Source organism: Wyeomyia smithii, chromosome 3, assembly GCF_029784165.1.
Source record: "Wyeomyia smithii strain HCP4-BCI-WySm-NY-G18 chromosome 3, ASM2978416v1, whole genome shotgun sequence".
Lineage (NCBI taxonomy): Eukaryota > Metazoa > Arthropoda > Insecta > Diptera > Culicidae > Wyeomyia > Wyeomyia smithii.
Window position 1 is genome coordinate 127,199,927 of NC_073696.1, and position 21,589 is coordinate 127,221,515.

The following is a 21,589-nucleotide window of genomic DNA, read 5'->3' on the forward strand; positions in this document are numbered from 1 at the left end:
GATTCTAACTAATTTGGGACCCATTTTGAAACACAATTGTACTCGAGACAGTAAAAGGCTAAGCGAAAGCTGCGGTTAGACACAGCTGTTTTCAAACTGCTCGCGGTTTGGTTGTGTGACTGTGTCCAATGAATTGCTGTTTTTCTCATACATATGCATAATGCATATGCAATGCATTCTTATTCCGATGTAAATTGCTATGTTTTCGTTGCATCCGTTAAGTCGTTCAACCTTCCTGAAGGCAGACAAGGCAACATTCATATTTCGATGGAAGTGTAAGCCATGGTTGTTGGAATGAAGAAAAAACTGACAATAACGAAAAAGTGGAAAATGTGCCGATTCTTTCAGTTTGCACCAACAACAATCATTCAGCTGCCGCCACTCCATACAGTTCTAGCGGATCCCAAATATATCCGTAGCCGTGCAAGGGTCGATCATGTTCTTGCCTGTTTTGTTTTGTTTAGTTTTGTTTAGTTCTGTAGTTGAGCTGCTTCGCTTTGAAAGCTGAGAAGCGCATGACCTCATGTCAGTGTGGGTCCATTGGTTATACCATCACCGGCAGCTGTGATATTTCATTCGTTTGCAGTAAAAGAAAGGAGAGCTAGCCGCTTTAGTGGCAATAAAAACAGTGTGCATCGAAAATGCACTGCGTGCCATTCCTTGATATCTTCTATTCTACTTCTTGTTATAATTTAGTACTGATGTACCTTTACATTATATAAGAAAGAAATATTATTAGAAACTATCAGTGTTCTAGGGTCGCCACAAAGAACCTCAAATAGATGGCTATTTGGGATTAACCCTCTTGTGCCCAAGCCCGCCTTTAGATGGGCTTCGATAAAATCACTGTAAATGTTTATAAACATTTTCAAGCATTTTTCAAAGATATATAGTGTTTCTACTCAGGCCCGTCTTGGGTACTAGAGGATTAATTCCATCCCATCTTCTTGTTGTACATTGAAGATCTCTGCAACTCTAGCGACTATAACAGAAAGGAAGGTTACTTTTGTCACCGCGGTCAGTGACGGATTTTTATACAAGCTTGTAGACTCTCCACTGCTCTTTTTACCGAGTCTCGTTAGTTACTTCTCGAGTATCGGCAATTAGAATTACTCAATCATTAAACTACGTGAGACTTTTTTTTCTAAAATTTAGCGTGAGGGAAGAGTGACGTGTTAACACCGTAATAACCATTCATCAATAATTTATAAAGAAAAACTTACATTTTCAATTAGTTAAAAGTCAGCAGTCAATTCGACGCATGATCATCCTTTTACGCATATCAAAATATGATTATCTCTTCATGGGTCAATAAAATAAATTTTATAATATTCAAAAACTTTCTATAGAGTTTTTGAACTTAAAAGTCATGCACAGCGAGGAGGAGTTGCAAATTTACACGAATCTATCCATTTATGCTGGACACTTATCATTTATGGCTCAACATTCGAATTAGTTGTATCGACCAAAATTGCTGACTAACGTTTAGGACAACAACAATACACTTGCACTCTTAAGAGTTAAATTTGAAGAACATAAAACATAAGAGGGTAAGGAACGGCTTAAGCAGTGGTGCCTATTTTAATCAGTCGAAGAAAACAGGCCTCAAACTCCTGAATTTTGATCAATATCGACAATTTTAATGATGGAAACGAAAACTTTGATTGTCTAGCGAATATAAGAAATACTGTTAATCACAAAGAAATCTGTGAACAAACATCAATTGAAACAAATCAACCAAATTGCAGCCATTCAGGCGCCACTTCGAGTGCTAAAAAAATCGCCTGCAAAACAGATGGAAACTGCCTAAAATAGGTTCGGGGTGATTGGAACAGTGTCCCTCGATTGGTAACTTTAACTGATTATTGTTAAAGTTTGCTAACTTAGTTTCACAATCTGGAAACAAGTTCTGACAGAAAAAAGGATAGAGAACAGATTGATATATTAATGTTTGAATTTCATCCAACACATTTCGAGTATTTCGTCTCAATACACTGGCGGTTGCTAGAGCTGCTTAGAATATGTTCCCTACCCTACCTTGAGGACCACAAAATATTGAAATTCAACATATTTAAATTTTCAAAATCAAATAAATTTGTATTATTTTCAATAATCCATTACACTCTACAGGTTACGCGCATTCTATGCAGATAAATAAAGGTATTTAAAATCTGCATTTGACAAAAAACCTATGTGTACAGCAGTACAAAAAAAACATTAAGAGGAACGCCATTTTACTGTTTAATTTTTTCATCACAAAATGTCAAGCTTTTCACCCACGCGTTTGTGGAAGGCTATTCTAGGACGAAGTAATTGAACAAAAAAGACCAAAGAAATTGCCGTTCCAGGACGCATGTGTTGAGCCTGAATGACAGAAAACATGGAAGGGTGCGGCTATCGTTCAATATGGAATTTGGTTTCAGCCTTTTCAGCTATTTCTATTTATTTCATACCCTGGTCGTATGAAAATTTATCCCTACGAGCGCAAGCTGCAGGCATTGCATCCGCGGACCAAATTAAGCTTCACCACTGTGTTAACTATCGCACTATCGAACAATGGAACGATCGTGGCAAATACTTTATAAGCAAACAGGAGGGTATGCTGCCACATGTTATGTTTCTGTTTATTTTCCGGTCGGCTGTCAGTGGTGGGTTGGGTGCATAAGTGGAAAAGCACGATCCGTTACTTCCTGTATGTAACATAGGGACGCTTATCACAGAATTGCAACCACGCTTTCGTGCTATGCGTAATTGTTTCTTCTAGCTTGATCTACTTACCAGATTCAACCAGATGCTGAATGAGATAATCTGCTTAGATTTGAACCGGCTATATTTAAAAAAAGAAATTTGTAGTCGTAGAAAAATACATAGCCGTAGCTGGTCAGGGCAAACTTCCTACATGATTATGTATCATTATAATCTTAAACTATTACAAAAAAAGTATTTCCTAGTTCCGCAAAAGTATACTACAAAACACTTTAGATATTCAGCGCTTTGCTTATAGGCCTAACTTTAAGTGTAGCTAACAGTTTCGCTAACCGAATATTAGCGGTTAGCAATTTAGCGAGATGCTCAGCACTACTAATAATACAAAATAAATTTTATACGCATTTAATTCTTGCGATGTGTTCATCGGCGTTTACATTATTGTGGCGAAATACTTGAACGAAGCACACACCATTTGCTACTATGATGAAAAATAGTCAACAACTCTTAAAAAGAAGTTTTTTTATCTCACAATAGCTGTCCCATCTTGCCGGTACTGGGTTCATTCCATGCTTGGCGAAACATGTTTCTACATGCCGTGTTATTTCATAATGGGATCATCACCATTGCCTGCTGGGACTGAGGTAACACTATGGCAGAAAACACCGCGAAATAGTGGTTTTGTGTCGCTCACAGTACAGGGTTCCTTCTGCATTGTAGCACACCTCAAATAAGCACAACACAGATCGCTTTTCCGTTCGTTATATTCAGTTGTGTACCTACAGTTTATGGCAAGGTCATAGAAGGCCGCGCGGGTTTTTACACTCTCCTTTCAGTGCGATCGTGTTTCAGTTTTTGCACGGAAGAAGAAGTAAATGCAAAATCCTAGCACAGTGTGAGAACCAGTTTGTACTTGTGTGTGTATTGTGAGAAATGTAAGAAAACTTGGCTTTGAATACTGAAAAGAAAAAGCGCTAATTCAATGACTTGTACTGACGGCATGCGATGGCCACAACTCACAACGAAACTGATCCAAACCGACCTTTTTATAATGAAAGAGCGAAATGAGTTGCGTGAGACTTTATTTCATGTTGACTCATCCCGTTTGCTCTACATACCTAGCTATCTCGCGGAAACCATAATCTTTCAAGGAAACTACAACGAACGGTAAGAAGACTAACTTTGAAAAAGTGTTTTCGGAACAATGAGCTATCTTATTCCAATTATAGTAAAATAACCAAAACCAATTTGCAATCCTCATTTTTGCATAACTACCAGAGCTATAAAAAGGTTAATATGTATAAGCAAATATTTTCATGAATGATAAGTGTTTTTGCCTTTCTCCTAGAAAGGTATAGCAATCACTTGCAACACCGAAAGTATAAAAGTGCTCCAAAGGGCCGAATGGCATATATCACTCGACCCAGCTCGACGAGCTGAGCATTTTCTGTATGTGTGTGTGTGTGTATGTGCAGTTTTTTATTCTCACTCACTTTTCTCAGAGATGGCTGGACTGATTTTCATAAAATTAATTTCAAATGAAAGGTCTCGTTGTCCCATAAGACCCTATTAAATTTCATTGTAATCGGAAGTTTAGTTAAGAGGTTATGTATCAAAATGTAAAAATCATGAAACATCATTATCTCGAAAACTACGAAACCGATTTGAACAAAATTAGATTCAAATTAACAAACTACCTGAAATACCCTTAACTTTTAAATTTCATAAAGATTGGACTTGTATTTCAAAAGTTATGACAAGAAACGTGTTTTGAAGACTACTTAATCTTACGCATGTTTCTCAGAGATGGCTGAACCGATTTTAATAAAATCAGTGTCAAATGGAAGGTCTAGTTGCCCCATATAAGACCCTATTGATTTGTTTTGCGGTCAGACTATTACTTTGCCTGTTATGTTTAAAAATGTGAAATCCAGCTATGAAAACGAACATATTCCGAAGACTACTTGAACTCACTTACTTTTCTCAGAGATGGCTGACCCGATTTCCACAAAATTAGTGTCAACTCATAAGTCTAGCAGCCTCGTAACACCCTATTGAATTTTACTGTAATCGGACTGTAACTTCGTCTGTAAAGTACCAAAATGTGAAGATCACGAAACTTCATTATCTCAGAAACTACACAACTGATTTGATCAATATTATTATCAGATGAGCGGGCTAGTTAAGGGTTAACTGAGGAATTATGATTGAACAAGTGGTTTCAAAGTTTGGCTGCCCTATACGTTCCCATTTCATTTGATTATAATTGAAAGCCACCGTTATGTATTAAATTGTTAATAACACAACGCAAGTCTATTATTTCAAAGATTACATGACTTATTTGAACATGACTAGTGTCATTCGAACGAGTCATCTCTCAAACTTACAATTAACAAACTTCATAACAATTTGATATGTGGCTCAAAAGTTATGGAAAGAAAAGAAATTCAAAGGCTATTTAAAACTATACCTGCTTTGATTGATATATGTGGTCTCCACATAATTTAAATGTGGTTTTGTACTATTTTAACGTTCCAACTTCATTGATTCCTTGCGATGTGTTAGAAGTCTGCAAATGCACGACGAATCGGCCATAGGATATAATCAAAGTCAAAAGACAAATCGTTTGAAATGATTGGTTGTATCGAAATGACAACATCCTCGACGTTTGGCTTCTGTACATCGCCTCAATTCTATATAATATAATAATATAATATATTCATATTGGGTGGTATTCGGTCATTTTCAGCAGATTTTCTGGCCATTTTGGGAGGTATTTAATTATTTTGGCTGTTTTCCAGTCGTCTTTAAATTCAAAATGGTGTCAATGTTTGGTTTCTATGCATCACCTCGATTACGGAAATATCCATGTTGAGTATTATTTGGTCATTTTCGACTGTTTCCTATAAGTTGCCATTTAGCGATTCAAAATGGTGCCTGAGGTCAATTGTTAGCTCATTGCATCATTCTGGTTCCCGAGATACTCATATTGGATGGTATTTGGTTATTTTAGGCGGTTTTTCACAAACCGGAAGTCGCCATCTTGGATTTCAAAATGGTATTTAAGATAATTTCTGGCCTCTGAACGTCATTCTGGTTAAAGAAACACCCATATTGGGTGAAACTCGATCATTTTCGGCTGTTTCGCAGGAACCGGAAGTCGCCAACCTAGAATCCAAAATGGGGTCTTTGGTCGATTTCTGCTGCTGTGTATCATTCTAGATCTGGAGATACTCATGTTGGACGGAAATCGGCCATTGTTGGTTGTTTTCCTGAAACCACAAGTTGCCATCCTACAATTCACAATAGTGTCTGAAGTCGATTTGTGGCTCCAGTGCATCATTACGATTCCGAAAATATCCATATTGGGTGGTATTTGGTCGTTTGCCGCTGTTTTTCCGAAACCGGAAGTCGCCATCTTAGAATTCAAAATGGTATCTGTGATCGAATTTAGCTCCTGTGTATCTTTCTTTATCCGGATATTATTATATTGGGTGGAAATCGTCCATTTTTGGCTGTTTTCCAGAAACCGGAAGTTGCTATCTTACAATCCAAAATGTTGCCTGAGGTCGATTATGGAACATATTTGCTACCACTAAAAACATTCACCTGCCAAATATGGTTCTATTCAGTTGATTAGTTCACGAGATGTGCAGAAATTTGTGCAGAAACATGTGCTTCCATAAGAGGTAGGGGCGTCGAACCATTATGGACATATTTATTACCCTTTAAAACATCCACATGCCAAATTCGGTTTCATTTGCTTGGTTTGTTCTTGAGCTGTGCAGAAATGTATGTTTCATTTGTATTGGACCCCTCCATTCCAGAAGAGGGAGGGGTCTCAAACTATCATAGGAACCTTTATTGGGACCAAAAACCCCTACATTCAAATTTTCACGTCGATCGGTTCGGTAGTTTTCGAGCCTGTATAGATCAAACAGCCAGACAGACCGAACAACATTTTTATATGTATAGATTACAACATCAATATTTTAGAACCTAAAGAGTGAATATACGTTGGATTGAAGCGTTCATGTGAATCTATTTTTACAAATAAAAGTTTGAATGAGAAAGGCTAGGTGGATTAATTTAGGTTTTTGCCATTTGTGGCATACCTATTATATTATTATATTGAAAGAAACTCATCTTCCAAGCTCTCGTTTTTTGAATCTAGTGCAGCGTGTAATGGATGACTAAGCAAGTCTCGTTTATAGACAGCTGAAGTATAAAAACTATTGAATTTGTCAATTATTAGCACAGTTTACGGCAAAAATCATGACATTTTGCATTGAAATTTTGTGTTTTATTATAATATTCGATTATTAACTGCTACTTTAAATTTTCAAATGTACATTGCAACAACATTCTAGATTATTTTACTGAGCGACTTCTAAAGGTTATCCATTACTGAGCAGTTCCACAAAAAATGTCACGATTTTTAATTGTTTTTTAAATTATCATTTTTGATTTGGCTGAAACTATGCATAGACGTTTCTATAAGCAAGAAATGCCATTTTGTAGTGCTATTTTGGAAAGGTATTGATTGTTAAAAATATTTTTAGGGCGAATAAAAAGGTTAAGTAGAATAATCAACACTCGGAAATTTGATTTTGTAAATCAAACCATCACGATTACAAACGATTACAAAAAAAAAAACAAAATCAGTTAAACTACGTAAATTCCGAAAGCCTGCGAAAATTCGCATTAATATGCGCATAAAAAGTTCAAAAGTTCCAGAAAATGTTTGAGAAACTATTTCCATTCTTGTACGGACCACTCATTATCTTTTATGATACCGTCCAGGTGCATTTATTCTAAAATTGAGTTTTGTGACAAAAATCCAATATGGTAGCCGAACTCAATATGAGCAAAATCATTTCAAATCGCCTGGAAATACGCGAAAATTTAATCGACCATTTTTGATTTGAATGAAACTTTGCACACGTATTTGGCTTAGCAAACTGAGCATTTTTCATAGGTGGAGAGATTTTTTACACCCATGAGTTACATTCTAAAAGGGCGTATGCCTTTTGGCATAGGTTTTGTTCGAAGCATTGTAGCCCAGAAACCGTTGGTTGTATAGAAAAACTGTCTGAGAATGAGTTGTAGCGAATCAAAAATGCATCATAAAAAAAATATCCACTGTACAAAAAATAATATTTAATTGACCAAAAAAAATTAAAAATAAACATTAAATTTCATTTAAAAAAAATAGAGTTGATATTTTTTATTTTTTTTTTTGGAAGAAATTTGACGTTAATACGCAACTTTTAAAAAAATCCAGGATGGAGAAATGAAAAATAATTTTTTTATGGTAGATTAATTTTTTTATGAAAATTTTAATTCAAACATTTTTCAAAATATTTGTATTCTGATGATTTTAAAAGATGCAGAGAGTCATTTTGAATCAAAAAGCTCTTGGTAGTAAACATTCTGAAGGCATTGGTTTTCGATTTATTTCTAATTTAAGCTCGAAAAATTATAATTATTTAGGAAAATACACGTTTTTCTTAATTTGTCCATGGTTCTCCAGCAAAAACCATACGTTCATTGGAATGCTTGATCAAAAATATACAATTCATTTTTGACAATAAAACGATTGGGCTAACGGTTCTCAAGAAAAGAGTTTTAACTCTGTTCTAATTGATATAAATATATATAAGAAACAAATATATATTTTCGAATTTTATCAACTTAGGAACATATTTTTTATGACATAGATACTTTACAGAACTATTTTCACCTTATATTTTATATACATCATAAGTAAATGATTCGTCATCTTTTGAAAACAGCTTCGTTTGTATCTTATTTTCTGAAATCGGAACAAAAGAGTAATACTTTTGTGTGGCAGCTATAATTATAGATTTTTTGAAAATATTGCTCCATTCTGTTACTCCTTGTTCATATTCTTCATATGATACCCAACTAAATGACATTTTGGATGAATTTCTAATACTTTTCTGATTAGACCAATCATACAATTCTTTTGCGCTTGTAATGGGATGTTCATGTTCTCTAGCTAAACTTGCATTTCTTGCCATTCGTTTTAATATGCCACCAATTGCATCGCATGGGCCTTTACCATGAGAAGTCGCAAAAAATGCCACTCTGCATCGACGCTATATTTTGTTTTGAACTTGCAAAGACTTGCAAAGTTTTTTCTATTTTTATATTGTGAGGCAGCTCCATCAGACATTAATATCGCTTTTTTCAACTCTATTGTTGTTTTCAAAAAACTCATTAATTTGGCAATGAACACCTGAACCGCAACAGTATCATAATGGAGTACTTCCGATATTATGATGAAGCTGATATTCTTAAGTGTTCCAGATTCTGAATAGTAAACAACGAAGGGATGAATGGTGGCTTGACTATTATTCCAATAACTACACGAATCACAAATTGATAAAGACGTATTAGAATGAGCTTGACTGTTCAATATTTTTAATTTTGCAATAACCTTTCCGTTTAATTTCCGTAAGCTTGATGAGCACCGACGATCAGGAAAGGGTTTACAGCATTTGGGCTTGGTGTATTCCATTTTCACTTTATTCATCTTCACAAAACGCAAACTGTTACTAACACTTCTGGAGAAGCGCAATCGTATTTATATACGAAAACAAATATTATAGGTAACCCAGTTGTTATTGGTTGCGTACTTTACAAACAGTTATTATTAGTAAACAAGTAGGTAGTGTTGCACGACAAACATATTTTTTTATAAAACATTCAGCGAGGGGGAACGTGTAGGTAGGCTAAGGTTTAGCGCTTGAGTTATTTATCCAATCGTTTTGTTGTCAAAGAATGAATTGTATATTTTTAATCAAGCATTCCAATGAACGTATGGTTTTTGCTGGAGAACCATGGACAAATTAAGAAAAACGTGTATTTTCCTAAATAATTATAATTTTTCGAGCTTAAATTTAAAATAACTCGAAAACCAATGCCTTTAGAATGTTTACTACCAAGAGCTTTTTGATTCAAAATGACTTTCTGCATCTTTTAAAATCATCAGAATACAAATATTTTGAAAAATGTTTAAATTAGAATTTTTATGAAAAAATTAACCTACCATAAAAAAATTATTTTTCATTTCTCCATCTTGGACTTTTTTCAAAAAGTTGCGTATTAACGTCAAGTTTCTTTAAAAAAAAAAACAAAAAAAATTCAACTCTCAACCAACGGTTTCTGGGCTACAATGCTTCGAATAAAACCTATGCCAAAAGGCATACGCCCTTTTAGAATGTAACTCATGGGTGTAAAAAATCTCTTCATCTGTGAAAAATGCTCAGTTTGCTAAGCCAAATACGTATGCAAAGTTTCATTCAAATCAAAAATGGTCGATATTCGACCATAGGTCATTTGGCGCGATCTTGCTCATATGGTGAAATAGATGTTTGCAAAAGAAGGCCCTTTTGTTCCCCTTTCCAATGATAGGTAGGGTTAAGCAGTTCCATAAAGAAATTCAAGATTTATAGCACTTTTCGTGAGTTTAGTTTTGACGAAAACAAAGGGTCCAAAAAAAATTATAATTCCCAGTTAACGAATTCATCCATTTGATTACCCAAATGCAGTTTCTTCACTTATTCATAATGGCCCTTTAAACAAACAAAACTTGAATCGTTTTTAACAACTTCATATAAATAATGAGCCGGTCCCAACGGAAATTGTTCAATATAATTTAACAAATTTTTAATAGTGTTGGAAAGTCACCAGTATTACCATAAAATAACACTGCGCTTATTATTCCTGTATGACTAGGGCACTCGAAGCGGAAGTGACTAACCACAAAAGAGACAGGTGTTACAATTTTATGAATCCTTTTAAACAGTAACCACACGCAAGCAAACAACCGTGCTCGAACAAGGAAACAGGGGAGGTGGTCCTGTCGTAATCACTATCCATTCAAACGTAAGGAATGCACATGAAAACTGTATATTTTTGGTTATGTAGTAATATGCTAAACACGACTAGATACCTGCTTATGAGCCTCAAAAAGGGTAGCTTTCTACCGAAACTATTCTTCACGCCTATTGCAATTGGAAACAATCTTCTATACTCTAAATCCTTTCTTATCTTTAGCAATTACCTTTTGTGCCGACCTTCAACGAAAATAAAACTAAGACAGGAACATAACAGAAGGCTTGAAAATGTTTATACATTGTGCCACCCTGTTGATTACATAAAAGAAAGCATGAGGTCAGCCTGCTTATCTTTCCTAAGTGCATACAAAAATTTTCTATCTACGCGTCATTATGGCGGGTGCATACCCAAACAGTGTTACCTGTTTTCTCACTATTTTTCGTCGAATTTTCGGCATTCGATTTTTTTTAGAAACAGACGATTTTAATTATTTTTCGAGATATTTTACTGAATGGTTGCATGTTGTTTTCAAGCCTAAAGAGATGCTTCACAACAACGCTCAGAAATTAAACAGGTTCTTATTTTAACACTACCACAAACGTTTCAACACAACCAAAATATTCCTATTTCTCACTTTATTCAGAGAATTTTCAAGTATTTGAAAAGCCAAACACAAAAAATATTTTTTATTGATGGATGATGTTCAAGTTGCATTTTAATTTTATGCAATTTGCATCCAACAGCCAGGTCATACTCGTAATTCTATCTCCCTTGAATCTATTTTCATTCAACAACAGTTGCTACGAAAGTTCTGAGCCAACAACCGAATGGCAGATTATTTTTAAAGCACAAAATCCGACCTCACTGTAGTGATCCTGATAAGACCTGTCGGCACAAGCATTGTAAATGCCACCTAAGTATAATACTCGATGTTTAACCTTTCATCCAAGAAATGAACGGATCCTTTTTTCTTCAGAAATGTGCAACGCAACAGGGTTGGGCGTCAAAGCAAAATTATGGTTCTATTATTTAGCCCAGGCCATGAACACCGCAGTCGTCTGCCTCCGTTACAGCATTCCTTTACGGTTGACTTCTTTAATTGGGATGATATATCTATCGAGTTCTGCTTTGGAAAACTATTTCTTTGACTCACCACATAACGGTCGGTACGCTTATCAACGGGAAACTACAAACAAAACCTCTTTCGACCTCCTGCGACCTTCTGCGATCAGCAACAAATTTTTCACTAACTAATATAACCGAATTAGCAGGAAAACGTTGAAATCGTAGAAAATTTGAGGTTATATTTACGTGAAAGCACAGAGAGATATGATTGAGCTTTTCTTTCATTATATAAAACAGAAGAGCCAGCCTGATTATGATGAAGGAAGAGGTAAGTGTTAATTAGTAGGTGAGCTAAAAGATTGGGAAAGAAATACTTTTACTTTTGTGTGTTGACTAACAATGAGGGTTACCACAAAAGATCTACTATCAGTGGTCGCAATGGTTCAGTTGCCTACAGGAATACAAAAAGTTTCTCGAGAAATTCCTTATCAAAAAAGGGCAGTGTTACATTAGTCACTCTTAACTTTGACAGAATTGATAACGTCCTATGAATTAACCCAACCGAGAAATCAGATAGCCTAAACCCTTAGGGGCCATCCACATTCCACGTGGGCACCTTTGGGGGGAAGGGGTGTAATGTTCACGGTCCATACAAAATTTTTAGAACTTATTTGGGCAGTTGTCCACGGAGGAAGAGATAGGGTGGGTTAAAAATCGTTAAAAATCAGCCCACGTGGAATGTGGATGGCCCCTTATGCAAACTGGAAAGTTCGTCACTTCTCGGAATGAATGCGAACTCTTCTACGGAAACAAAATCTCGACTCAGTCTATCCTAATATCTCGTCACCATATGACCAGCACAAATATTGATATTACGTAAAGAATGAATGATGTAATTCAAAATTCAGTGATTAGAAACAGATAACGTGGCAGTCAGAGCATTGGAGCAACAGATTATAGATAAGCATGAAGATCGAGTAGAAGGTACGAATGATCTGTTAAGGAAGGACCCTACTCTGGAAGGTCTAAAAATAATAAATTTTCGTAAATTTTTTTCGGATGTTCAGAGTTAAGTGATGTGTTCGGGTATTTTGGCTATTGTTTAAGGTATATTTGGAGATATGTTTTGCATGTACTGGATACAAATATAGTAAGTATTACGCGGTTGCCAGCGTTTGTCTCGAAACCATGTTTTTCAACTAGTGGTACGTTTTTCTCTGCATCCAATTATCACTTAAATATAATCTACGATATGCAAAATACATCTTCAAATATACCTTAATCGATTGCCAAAATACCCGAATACTTCACCTTTCTCTACACATCCGAAAAAAAATCACGAAAATTCATTATTTTTCAACTTTCCAGAATAGGGTCACTCATTAAGAAACAATTATAGGGCCATTCAATCGACTGCGAGGTTGAAAGTTTGTTACAAATGGCGTTACTGGGAAGTAACGTATCTTAGGCAAGCTTGTGAAAATGAGCTGCATTCTCTAATCCACTTGAGTGTACTAGAGATCTGAAGAAATAAACGAAGTATTTATTGGTCTCCATTGCGATATCCCGATTATGGTAATTATCGAAGTTATGGATATCATTTCTCGCCAGCTTTAATTTGGTCGCCATCTTGGATTAAAAATTAACCTATTTTGGTCATATTCACAACCACCAATTTCAAATTTGAGAGCAACATTAGAAAGCTAAAAAATTAGGCAAACAATGAAGTTAACCTGCCAAAATACCCATTCATCTTTAATAAGGGGACGCACGTTGTCGAGTAACTATTAAACGATTTCAATCATATATGATATCAATCACAAATTTAGTTTAAAATTTTTATATACTAATGAAAAATTAAGTAGTTAATATTCCATTCACTGTATGATTTTTCAAGTCGAAAATCAATTTTCTTCAACTCCATGAACAACAATTCAGCAGTTTTATTTATTTGCATTTTCCTACACGTAGTTCGACAATAGTCCATGGACAACCAATGCATGAGATCCTCAGAAATTACCAGCCCATAAAATGGAACGAATTCGAACATCTTCCATCTACCATAACACATAGTCCCGAAATATGTTTTAACAGTTCATTTTTAGTTTTTCTTTATCTTATATTCGTTACATGTACTTACACATGCAAACACCTTTGCTATTTGAATACACTGGCGTATCGAAAGAGATTTCGAATTGAAGTTTCGAATGGCCCTATGCTGTACGTGTATGGGAAATTTCTCAGTTTCATAGAAGCAACTAAAAAGTCAGCACTAATAGCAGCAATCATTAATTTATCATTTGTGTACACTTTGAATATCCGTCTCGGCTTGAATGCATTACGCTGATGTCAGTCAGTCGGTTAGGAAAGATTTAATTGTTAATTTATTCCTTTTGAAGGTTAATGAACCCACCGAGCGATTCTAGCAAAGTTTTAAGCACTTGTTCTAAATTTCAGATTAATGGATGAAATAATTTTCAAGTTATCATGTTCTAAGCGGAGAGTATCAGAAAATTGTTCGATTATATCATCCAACAACGAAATAGAACTATTATTAGGCTATCAATACCTATCATCGATTGCAATTGAAACTGAGTACTATTAAAATACTTGGCCAAAATAACCATCAATGAACGATTAGTCACAAAACTTTCTTGTTGTTTCTGTACTATATACAATCGGTCTGCATTTCATAGCTTAATGCGAACAAACCCACGTCCGGTTAAGAACCATACCAACCAGCAAGTAGCAGGAGGGAGTGACTCGTAATCAACTGAAAAGCTTTTTTTTTTTGTTCTCGCTGCTGAACATGTTTGAACAGATCTGAAATCGAAGATAACTACTAAGCGAGACGCTTTTATTGCTCAATGAGTGCGAAACGGATGTAGCTTGAGCATTTACTTTGCAAATTTGTTTGAGGGTTGAAAATTTGAGTGATTTGATTTTTCTGCTGTTGATCGAATGTCCGGGTTTACCCTTATTACAGCTGTCATGCAAACCCGCTTCTCATTAAATGCCGTAGTTGCTTTACTATAATTCAATAACACGATCGGACATTATTAATTTGTTTCTCATGTTTAACAAAGGCGCGGCCCAATTTTAAGACAGAAAAAGAAGATTGCATAATCACAGGACGCTACAGTATAGAAGTCTTCGAACAACATAAACCAACAATCCCTAGGCTGCAGAAATACCTATTTTGCTTTCCAAAAATGCTGTATCAGATCAATTCGTGAAAACAAATGTCAATAACAGAGACGTTTGAAGGAATAAATGAAGCATTAACTTTCCGCAATTCTCATCAGTCTCCTCGTTCACGCCGATGAATTACGACAAAAATGCAAATGTTGCGGTTTAACGCAAAAATTCTTATTCAGCTCATTTCCTTTCTTGGCGAAGTTGTTATAACCGCAGGGAGAATGAATGAGGCAGAAAAATGCACGAAAACATAACACAGGCCATTGGCTTCTTCGACATGAAAAATATATCTAGAGTGACGGCAGGAACAACAGATGTTAATGAAGTACCTACGTAAAAAATTGATCGATAAAGCCCTATATTATAGTGCAGGAAATATTTTCAAATGATTTAGGCTAATAATTGCTGTTCTTAACTTCCTGTCAAAGCTCACACTAACTATTAACCTTCAAAGGTCGTATGATGTCCGAAAACTTTCAGACATATAAAAGTCACTATCTCCCAGCATGCCCATCACAACATCACCAAGTATTTTACTCGTCCATTCAATAAGCGATAATTTTCGATTTCCTCCCATACATGAATTGTACTGAGAATCAAAATAAGGACCGTATTCATTTCGATGATTAGTACGGATATTTTAAACAGTTGTCATTGCTATTGGCATTGTTCTCAATGCGCAAAAATAAAGTTTTACGAGATAACTATACTATCGTATTATCATTATTATTATCGTATTTAAAACACCGATAAAGTATTTTTTGTTGGTAAGTGATACTTGGGTGGATTTCTAAAACTATAGTCTACTCAATGGATTTTCTGAGTCTAGTTTAAATATCTCGTACAAATTCGCGCAGTTTTCTCTCGCGTTTTTAATATTTAAAAACTATAATCTCTGCATAAAACACTTCAACTCTTCACGTTGAATGAGTATCACCAGTTTACAAAAAGGTAAATGAACCAGAGGAACTACTTTATTCTTGAAGCGGTATAACGTCAAACGTATTGTTTTCAACTTGTTACGTTCTGTCAAATTTACGTTTGTTTCTTGATGTTTGATGATATTTCATGTTTGTTTTTTGAAAATTTACTGAAAAAAAAACTTTAATTAATATTTCAAATATGATTAACAATTTTAGAGTATCGTATCTTTTCATTAAATATTTCTGTTGTTCAACTTACCGATTTTTCGTCACAACATAAGTCTAGGTATATCACTGCCGTTCCAATCATAATAGTCCCATGTTCTACACGAACCTTATGCACGCTGGGACAACTATGCTTGGAAGGGCAGATCATAAAGTTATAAAGAGGTTACGTTGTGAGGCAGGTTACGTTGTAACGAGGTATACCTCTATTACTAACAATAGCAGGTTAAACCCCGCCCCCAGAGCCTTTGATCTTCATTTTTTTTGTTTTTTTTTTCAATATTATGATTCTGCCATCACATTCCTTTTATTAATGGAATATATACAAAAAAATTACCTTTGATTTTCGTTTAGTGGCAGGGTTCAGAAGTTTCGTCGTCTCAAAAAAAGTTCTCTTGAAAAAAATTCAGCTCAATCGGACTTCGGGATGTGGAGCCCCCAAACGTTCTTTTTTTACCGAAGAAAAAATGTACAGATAATAATGTAACGAAAGTATTTTGGCCATATTTGGGAAGTGATCGCACAATTTATTAAAAACAAACGCAATTTTTCAACATATATACTTACTCTGTTATACCATTGTTGAGAGCTAAGTGTCTATTTTAACATACATCGTTCAACAATGTAATATAATGAAAAATATTGTGGAAATATCAAAATTTCTACGAAGTACTAAAACATATTTTGGTCCACTAAATTTTCATTTGAGCACACCTCTATATTTAGAGCCATGTATGGAAATATTTCGGACTAATTATATTTATGATCATCATCGGTTTTTTAGAGCAAAAAAAGTGGGTTTGAGAAGGACATTCTTCTGCTGTGAATTTTTGTAAATTTTAGTCATCTAAAAATGAAAAGATTGGGCTTATAGCGGTTTAACAGACATTCTCAACCGATTTCATATAGGTTAATGTGATAAATTGAGAAGTAATTACCTTTAAATTATCATAAGCTGCTTCTTTGTTCAGCGCGCAACGGCCGAATGGTAAACAAAGAGCTGTCAAAACTTGGCTTGGCCAAAATATGTTCACTTTATAAAGAGACAAACATATTTCAGTCGTGCCTTAAACTACTCTTTTAACTTTTCCAACTTGTTAGAATATACAAACTGTTTCTATGATATTTTATTGATGTTACTACAACAACGATTTGTTTCAAAAGCATATATATTAGGGTGGCAGCGAAAAAGGTCATGTCACCGACCATGTACATTTTGTTTATTGAGCTGAAAAAATAATCTGAGTAAAATTTCAGCTCAATCGGACATGATTTAGGAGTGCCTCAAAGTGTTCAAAATTTTGATGTTTTGACCCTCGAAAATGGACATCCCTAACAAAAAATCTGGTTCAAAATACCTAATAAACACCAAACCACATGTAAATCATTTTAATGTTTATTAGGCATCTTAAACACAAGTTTCTATTAGGAATGTTAATTTTAGAGGGTCCATACATCGCATTGCCACCCTAATGTATATTAATTACAATAGCTTCCAGACGTTGACTATATTACCACTTCCTTTGACTTTGGGTTGATTTAGCTCAGGTTAACTTTCAATATGTAAGGGTTCCTGGGGTAAAACGCACCAGTTAACGAAAGAAGCATATATTCTTGTTAAAGTTGAGAGATAAAACCAATGTTATATAATGATCAAAATATAAAAACCCTAATTTATTCGTTCAACTCGCATCTGATGCTGAAACATTATGAAAATGCATCAAACACATTTTTTTAAGTGTGTGTAATAATTTATAAAAGTCATCAATCGAAGCAAAATGCACCCTTGCTAGGGTAAAATGCACCGCAACAAAGAGGCAAGAAGCACCATGCAAATGTGGTAAAATGCACCCCGCCCACGGGGCGGAATGCACCACAATATTGGGGCAGTACGGATCATTTTGTCATCTAATAAATAATGGCAAAATGGTTTTCTTTGGAATTCCATACACTCGGGTGGCATGGTTTTTGGAAACACCGTTTTTTAATGCCTATAGCACCGATCGTAGCTGTTCAACGGTTCATGACCGCTGAGACTTGCAGAGGATGCTGGAAACGACATGAAATGTAAGCAAAAAATTTGTCTACAAAGAGTCCTTTTGCCCCGAGCTACAGGAAGCGCTATGCCCCGAACGTAACCAAAGAATGTTTCTGGTTACATAACGGTAATTCTCATTGAAACTTACCGATATTTCATCAGAAATATGTTGCTCGACATATATTCGATGCAATAACACTTTTCGCTGGTGGAAAAGAACAATTGAAGAGCTAAAAACACTTGATTCAGCTGAGAAAAAAGGTTAGACCGTATGCAACAAAAACTCTCTTTTTATTTATTTACATTTTCTGACATTGTAGTGCTGCCAAATTGACAGAGTGACTATAGAAAAAATAGATTCAAATAATAAAATTACTGTTTTGATATTAAAATGTTCCTCCATTGTAAATCAGAGTGGGGGTGCATCTTGCCTCAACGGTGCTTATTACCTCAGGTACCCCTATGAACTAATTCAAAATTATGCTACATATAGTCGGTTTTCTGCCGAGTTATAGTGTAATATGATTCTTAGCTGTGTTATTTCAATGATGCATGCATAGTTTTCTAATATTCATTGAATTTATCTGATAAAATGCTTGAAATGTTAACGTGGGGTCCAAAATATACATATGGGCCAAAATACCCCCGTTACCCTACTTCAGTGGTTCCCAACCTTTTTGGCTCCGCGATCCTTTTTTCTAATCACAAAGAACTCCGCGGCCCCCTTTGCGAAACATAGAGAGCCTCGCGGCCCCCCAAAAAACTTTCAGATACAAGTTTTAAAATACGAGCTGCGTTTCTCAGTCTTATAACGTCTTTCAAGTCTAGTTTGTTCCACGTCTTGGTCGTAATACGCAGAAGAGTTGAAAATCCGCTCTCACTGAGATATATGAAACCACTGTCCTAGTTGATGAAACTGTCGAAATTGATTTATTCTTAAAACTAAATATCCTAGCCAAATGGCTTTCTGAGAGAAAGTCTATATGAAATAAAAAAAACAACACTAGTCCGACCTTTTATTCAACAAATTTCAACCTGAATTACTAAAACCCCGGAGAAACAATTCTCTTTACCATCTCTTCCTCTCTTCTTTTCTAGCTTTCCAATTCTTGCCTTTGTACCTGCCACCTATAATAACCAAGAAAGGAAAACTGAACGTTGTTTCTCCCACGGGAAGCAAGGTTTCTAGTATCAGCAGTGTATTCCGACGAAAGAATATCGGGAAAATACACAATTTAAGATGCAAAGCAAAATTGCGTTGGGGATTTGTGTATCTGTGAGAATGCATTTTTGTTACTATAAACCTATAGTTAAAGCAGAAGCTAGAATTTAGAATAAAAACTTTTTCGATACGACGCAATTTTACATACCTACCATCAGACTTAGTATTATTCTCAATATGTGAGCGAAGCAGAGTGAATATTCGCCTTCAACGCATTTTTTGCATTACCTTCGTTCTCTCTTTCGTACTGTGTTTCTACTGCTCGCAGAATAACTAACACACTTGCTGCTGTGGTGTATTTGAGCAAAACAAGAGTGGTGAATCACTCTAGGGAGAATACACAAAGGTACGCCGTACTGCTGAGGTTAATTCGATAACATCCGAAGAGAAAACATGCGTGACGGGCAGCTGAAGTTTTTTTCAGTTTCGAGCTGCAAAGCGAACAACGGAATATACTTTCAAACCTAGACTTTCATCTCATTTGATATTTGCTTAAGAGACACATAGTAAAAGCACTGCAGTGAGCTCTGTTTTGTAGTTACTGAGCGCGTTGTCATTCCGTGTGAGGAAGATCACACCAGTTTTTTATCGAGGAAAAATATTTCAGATTCCACCACGGTATTTTATTGAATGCTCCTCAGATACACTTGATTCGCTGCTCTCTTTAGGTAAGTGCGTCGCTTTGCTCACCTATGTGAAAGCAGATGTTTTCGCGATGAGAGATAATCTCCTACACGGTAGTGTTTCTCTGAGGAGAAAAGACAAGCCTGCCTACCGCTAAACGAAATTCGAAGAATCGATTTTCATTGGTAATCTGCTGTTTATATCACGCGATAAACAACAATTGAATTGTCTTGTCTAATTGGTTTTAATCCAATCAAACAATGTCTATTGCAATTAAAAAAACAGAATTCAAATCAAAAGTATTTCATCATTTTCCCGTCTATCTAATAACAAAAACGAAAATCGCCTTTATTATATTAATAGCTGCTCGCTTTCATTTAAATTTGTGAAATACGAAATATTTAATAGCTTTCGATAAAGCTGTCAACTGAAAGTGTTGACATCAAAAGTAGTGCAAAATACACAACCAAACCAGATAATTGACTTTCATATAAGAATGACATATTTTATACGTAACTTTCTAACTGAATATCCAATTGATATTTCCAATTAGTAGAATAAGCAGAAAGTATTTCATTAGTGTTAGTGTTCAGCTTCTTGTCATTTTTAGAAAAGATTCGATTTGTTTGTACGGCATTTTGTTTGTCCCATTTATTTGTGGTTTTTCAAAAGTAAACTTTTCTTGTGAGTTTTCAAGGTAGTATATTTTTATGTTTTGTTTTCATATGCTACGTATTTTCCATTAAAAAAAATGGCAGTTTTTAAATCAATGCATTATAATAAGTAGGTCGTATCGTATGTGTATAATCAGCCGGCTAAACTTTGCCTTCTACCTACCTGTTTATTACATATCGGCGATGAGAGAAATTGTAGTGAATACCAACCTTAACATGCAGTAATGTTACTTATCGAATACTTTCGTAATCGTTTGATCAATTTTGCCTTATATCGTTCCGTTTGGTTTCGCTCTTTCTCGCTCTGTCTCCCTTTTATTTGGATTTATTGAGTTTTCTACCAGCCGCTCGCCTGTCGGAACATTCTCGATTACCTTCACCACTTTTTTGATTCTTGCTTGTTAATCTTTTTTTTGTGGTCGTTTCGAATCGCATACTTGCTTGGTACTTATCAAGCCGATTAATACTGTTCACAGGAAACCAAGTTCATACCAATGTAATATGAATCCTCGAGACGGAAACATAATAGCCCCGGATGAAACCACGTCGTGATGAGGCAAACCAGCTGATCCAAGTTTATTTTTTGAATCGATTAGTAATGCGAATGACCTTATGCACATTAAGTACATGCATAAGAGTTCTCGGCATTTCAATTTGCTTTTTTAATTGAAATTCACGTATTATGCTACAATAATTTTACTATTCCAAAAAAAAAAAAATAATTTAGTTCGAAATGGTTTATATTTTAAAAAGATTTTTCGATCCCTTCAGATAAAAATGTAGTTTATTTTTATTTTCTACTCAGGAGTAGCATACAATAGGGCATGTCGAATAATAACAGTAATCGACAATTTTTTTGTAGTGAAAAATCAGACTATCTTTTCATGGATAGTTTTAATCATCTGATTTTCAAATCCAGGAAAAACTGTTGTGTACACACAAAATTTATTATTATCATTTGATCACGATTTATCCTTGACAGGCCAACAAAAATAGTTTCGCACAAATTTGCCATGCGAAAGTAAAAAAATATATATAATAATACACA

General features: G+C 35.1%; 1 protein-coding gene across 2 annotated transcripts in view; it reads right to left on the bottom strand.

Annotated features, from left to right (window-relative positions):
• The window catches only part of LOC129730696 (TNF receptor-associated factor 4), a 79,758-nt gene that overhangs the window by 20,372 nt on the left and 37,797 nt on the right, over positions 1–21,589 (bottom strand). The window lies entirely within an intron of this gene.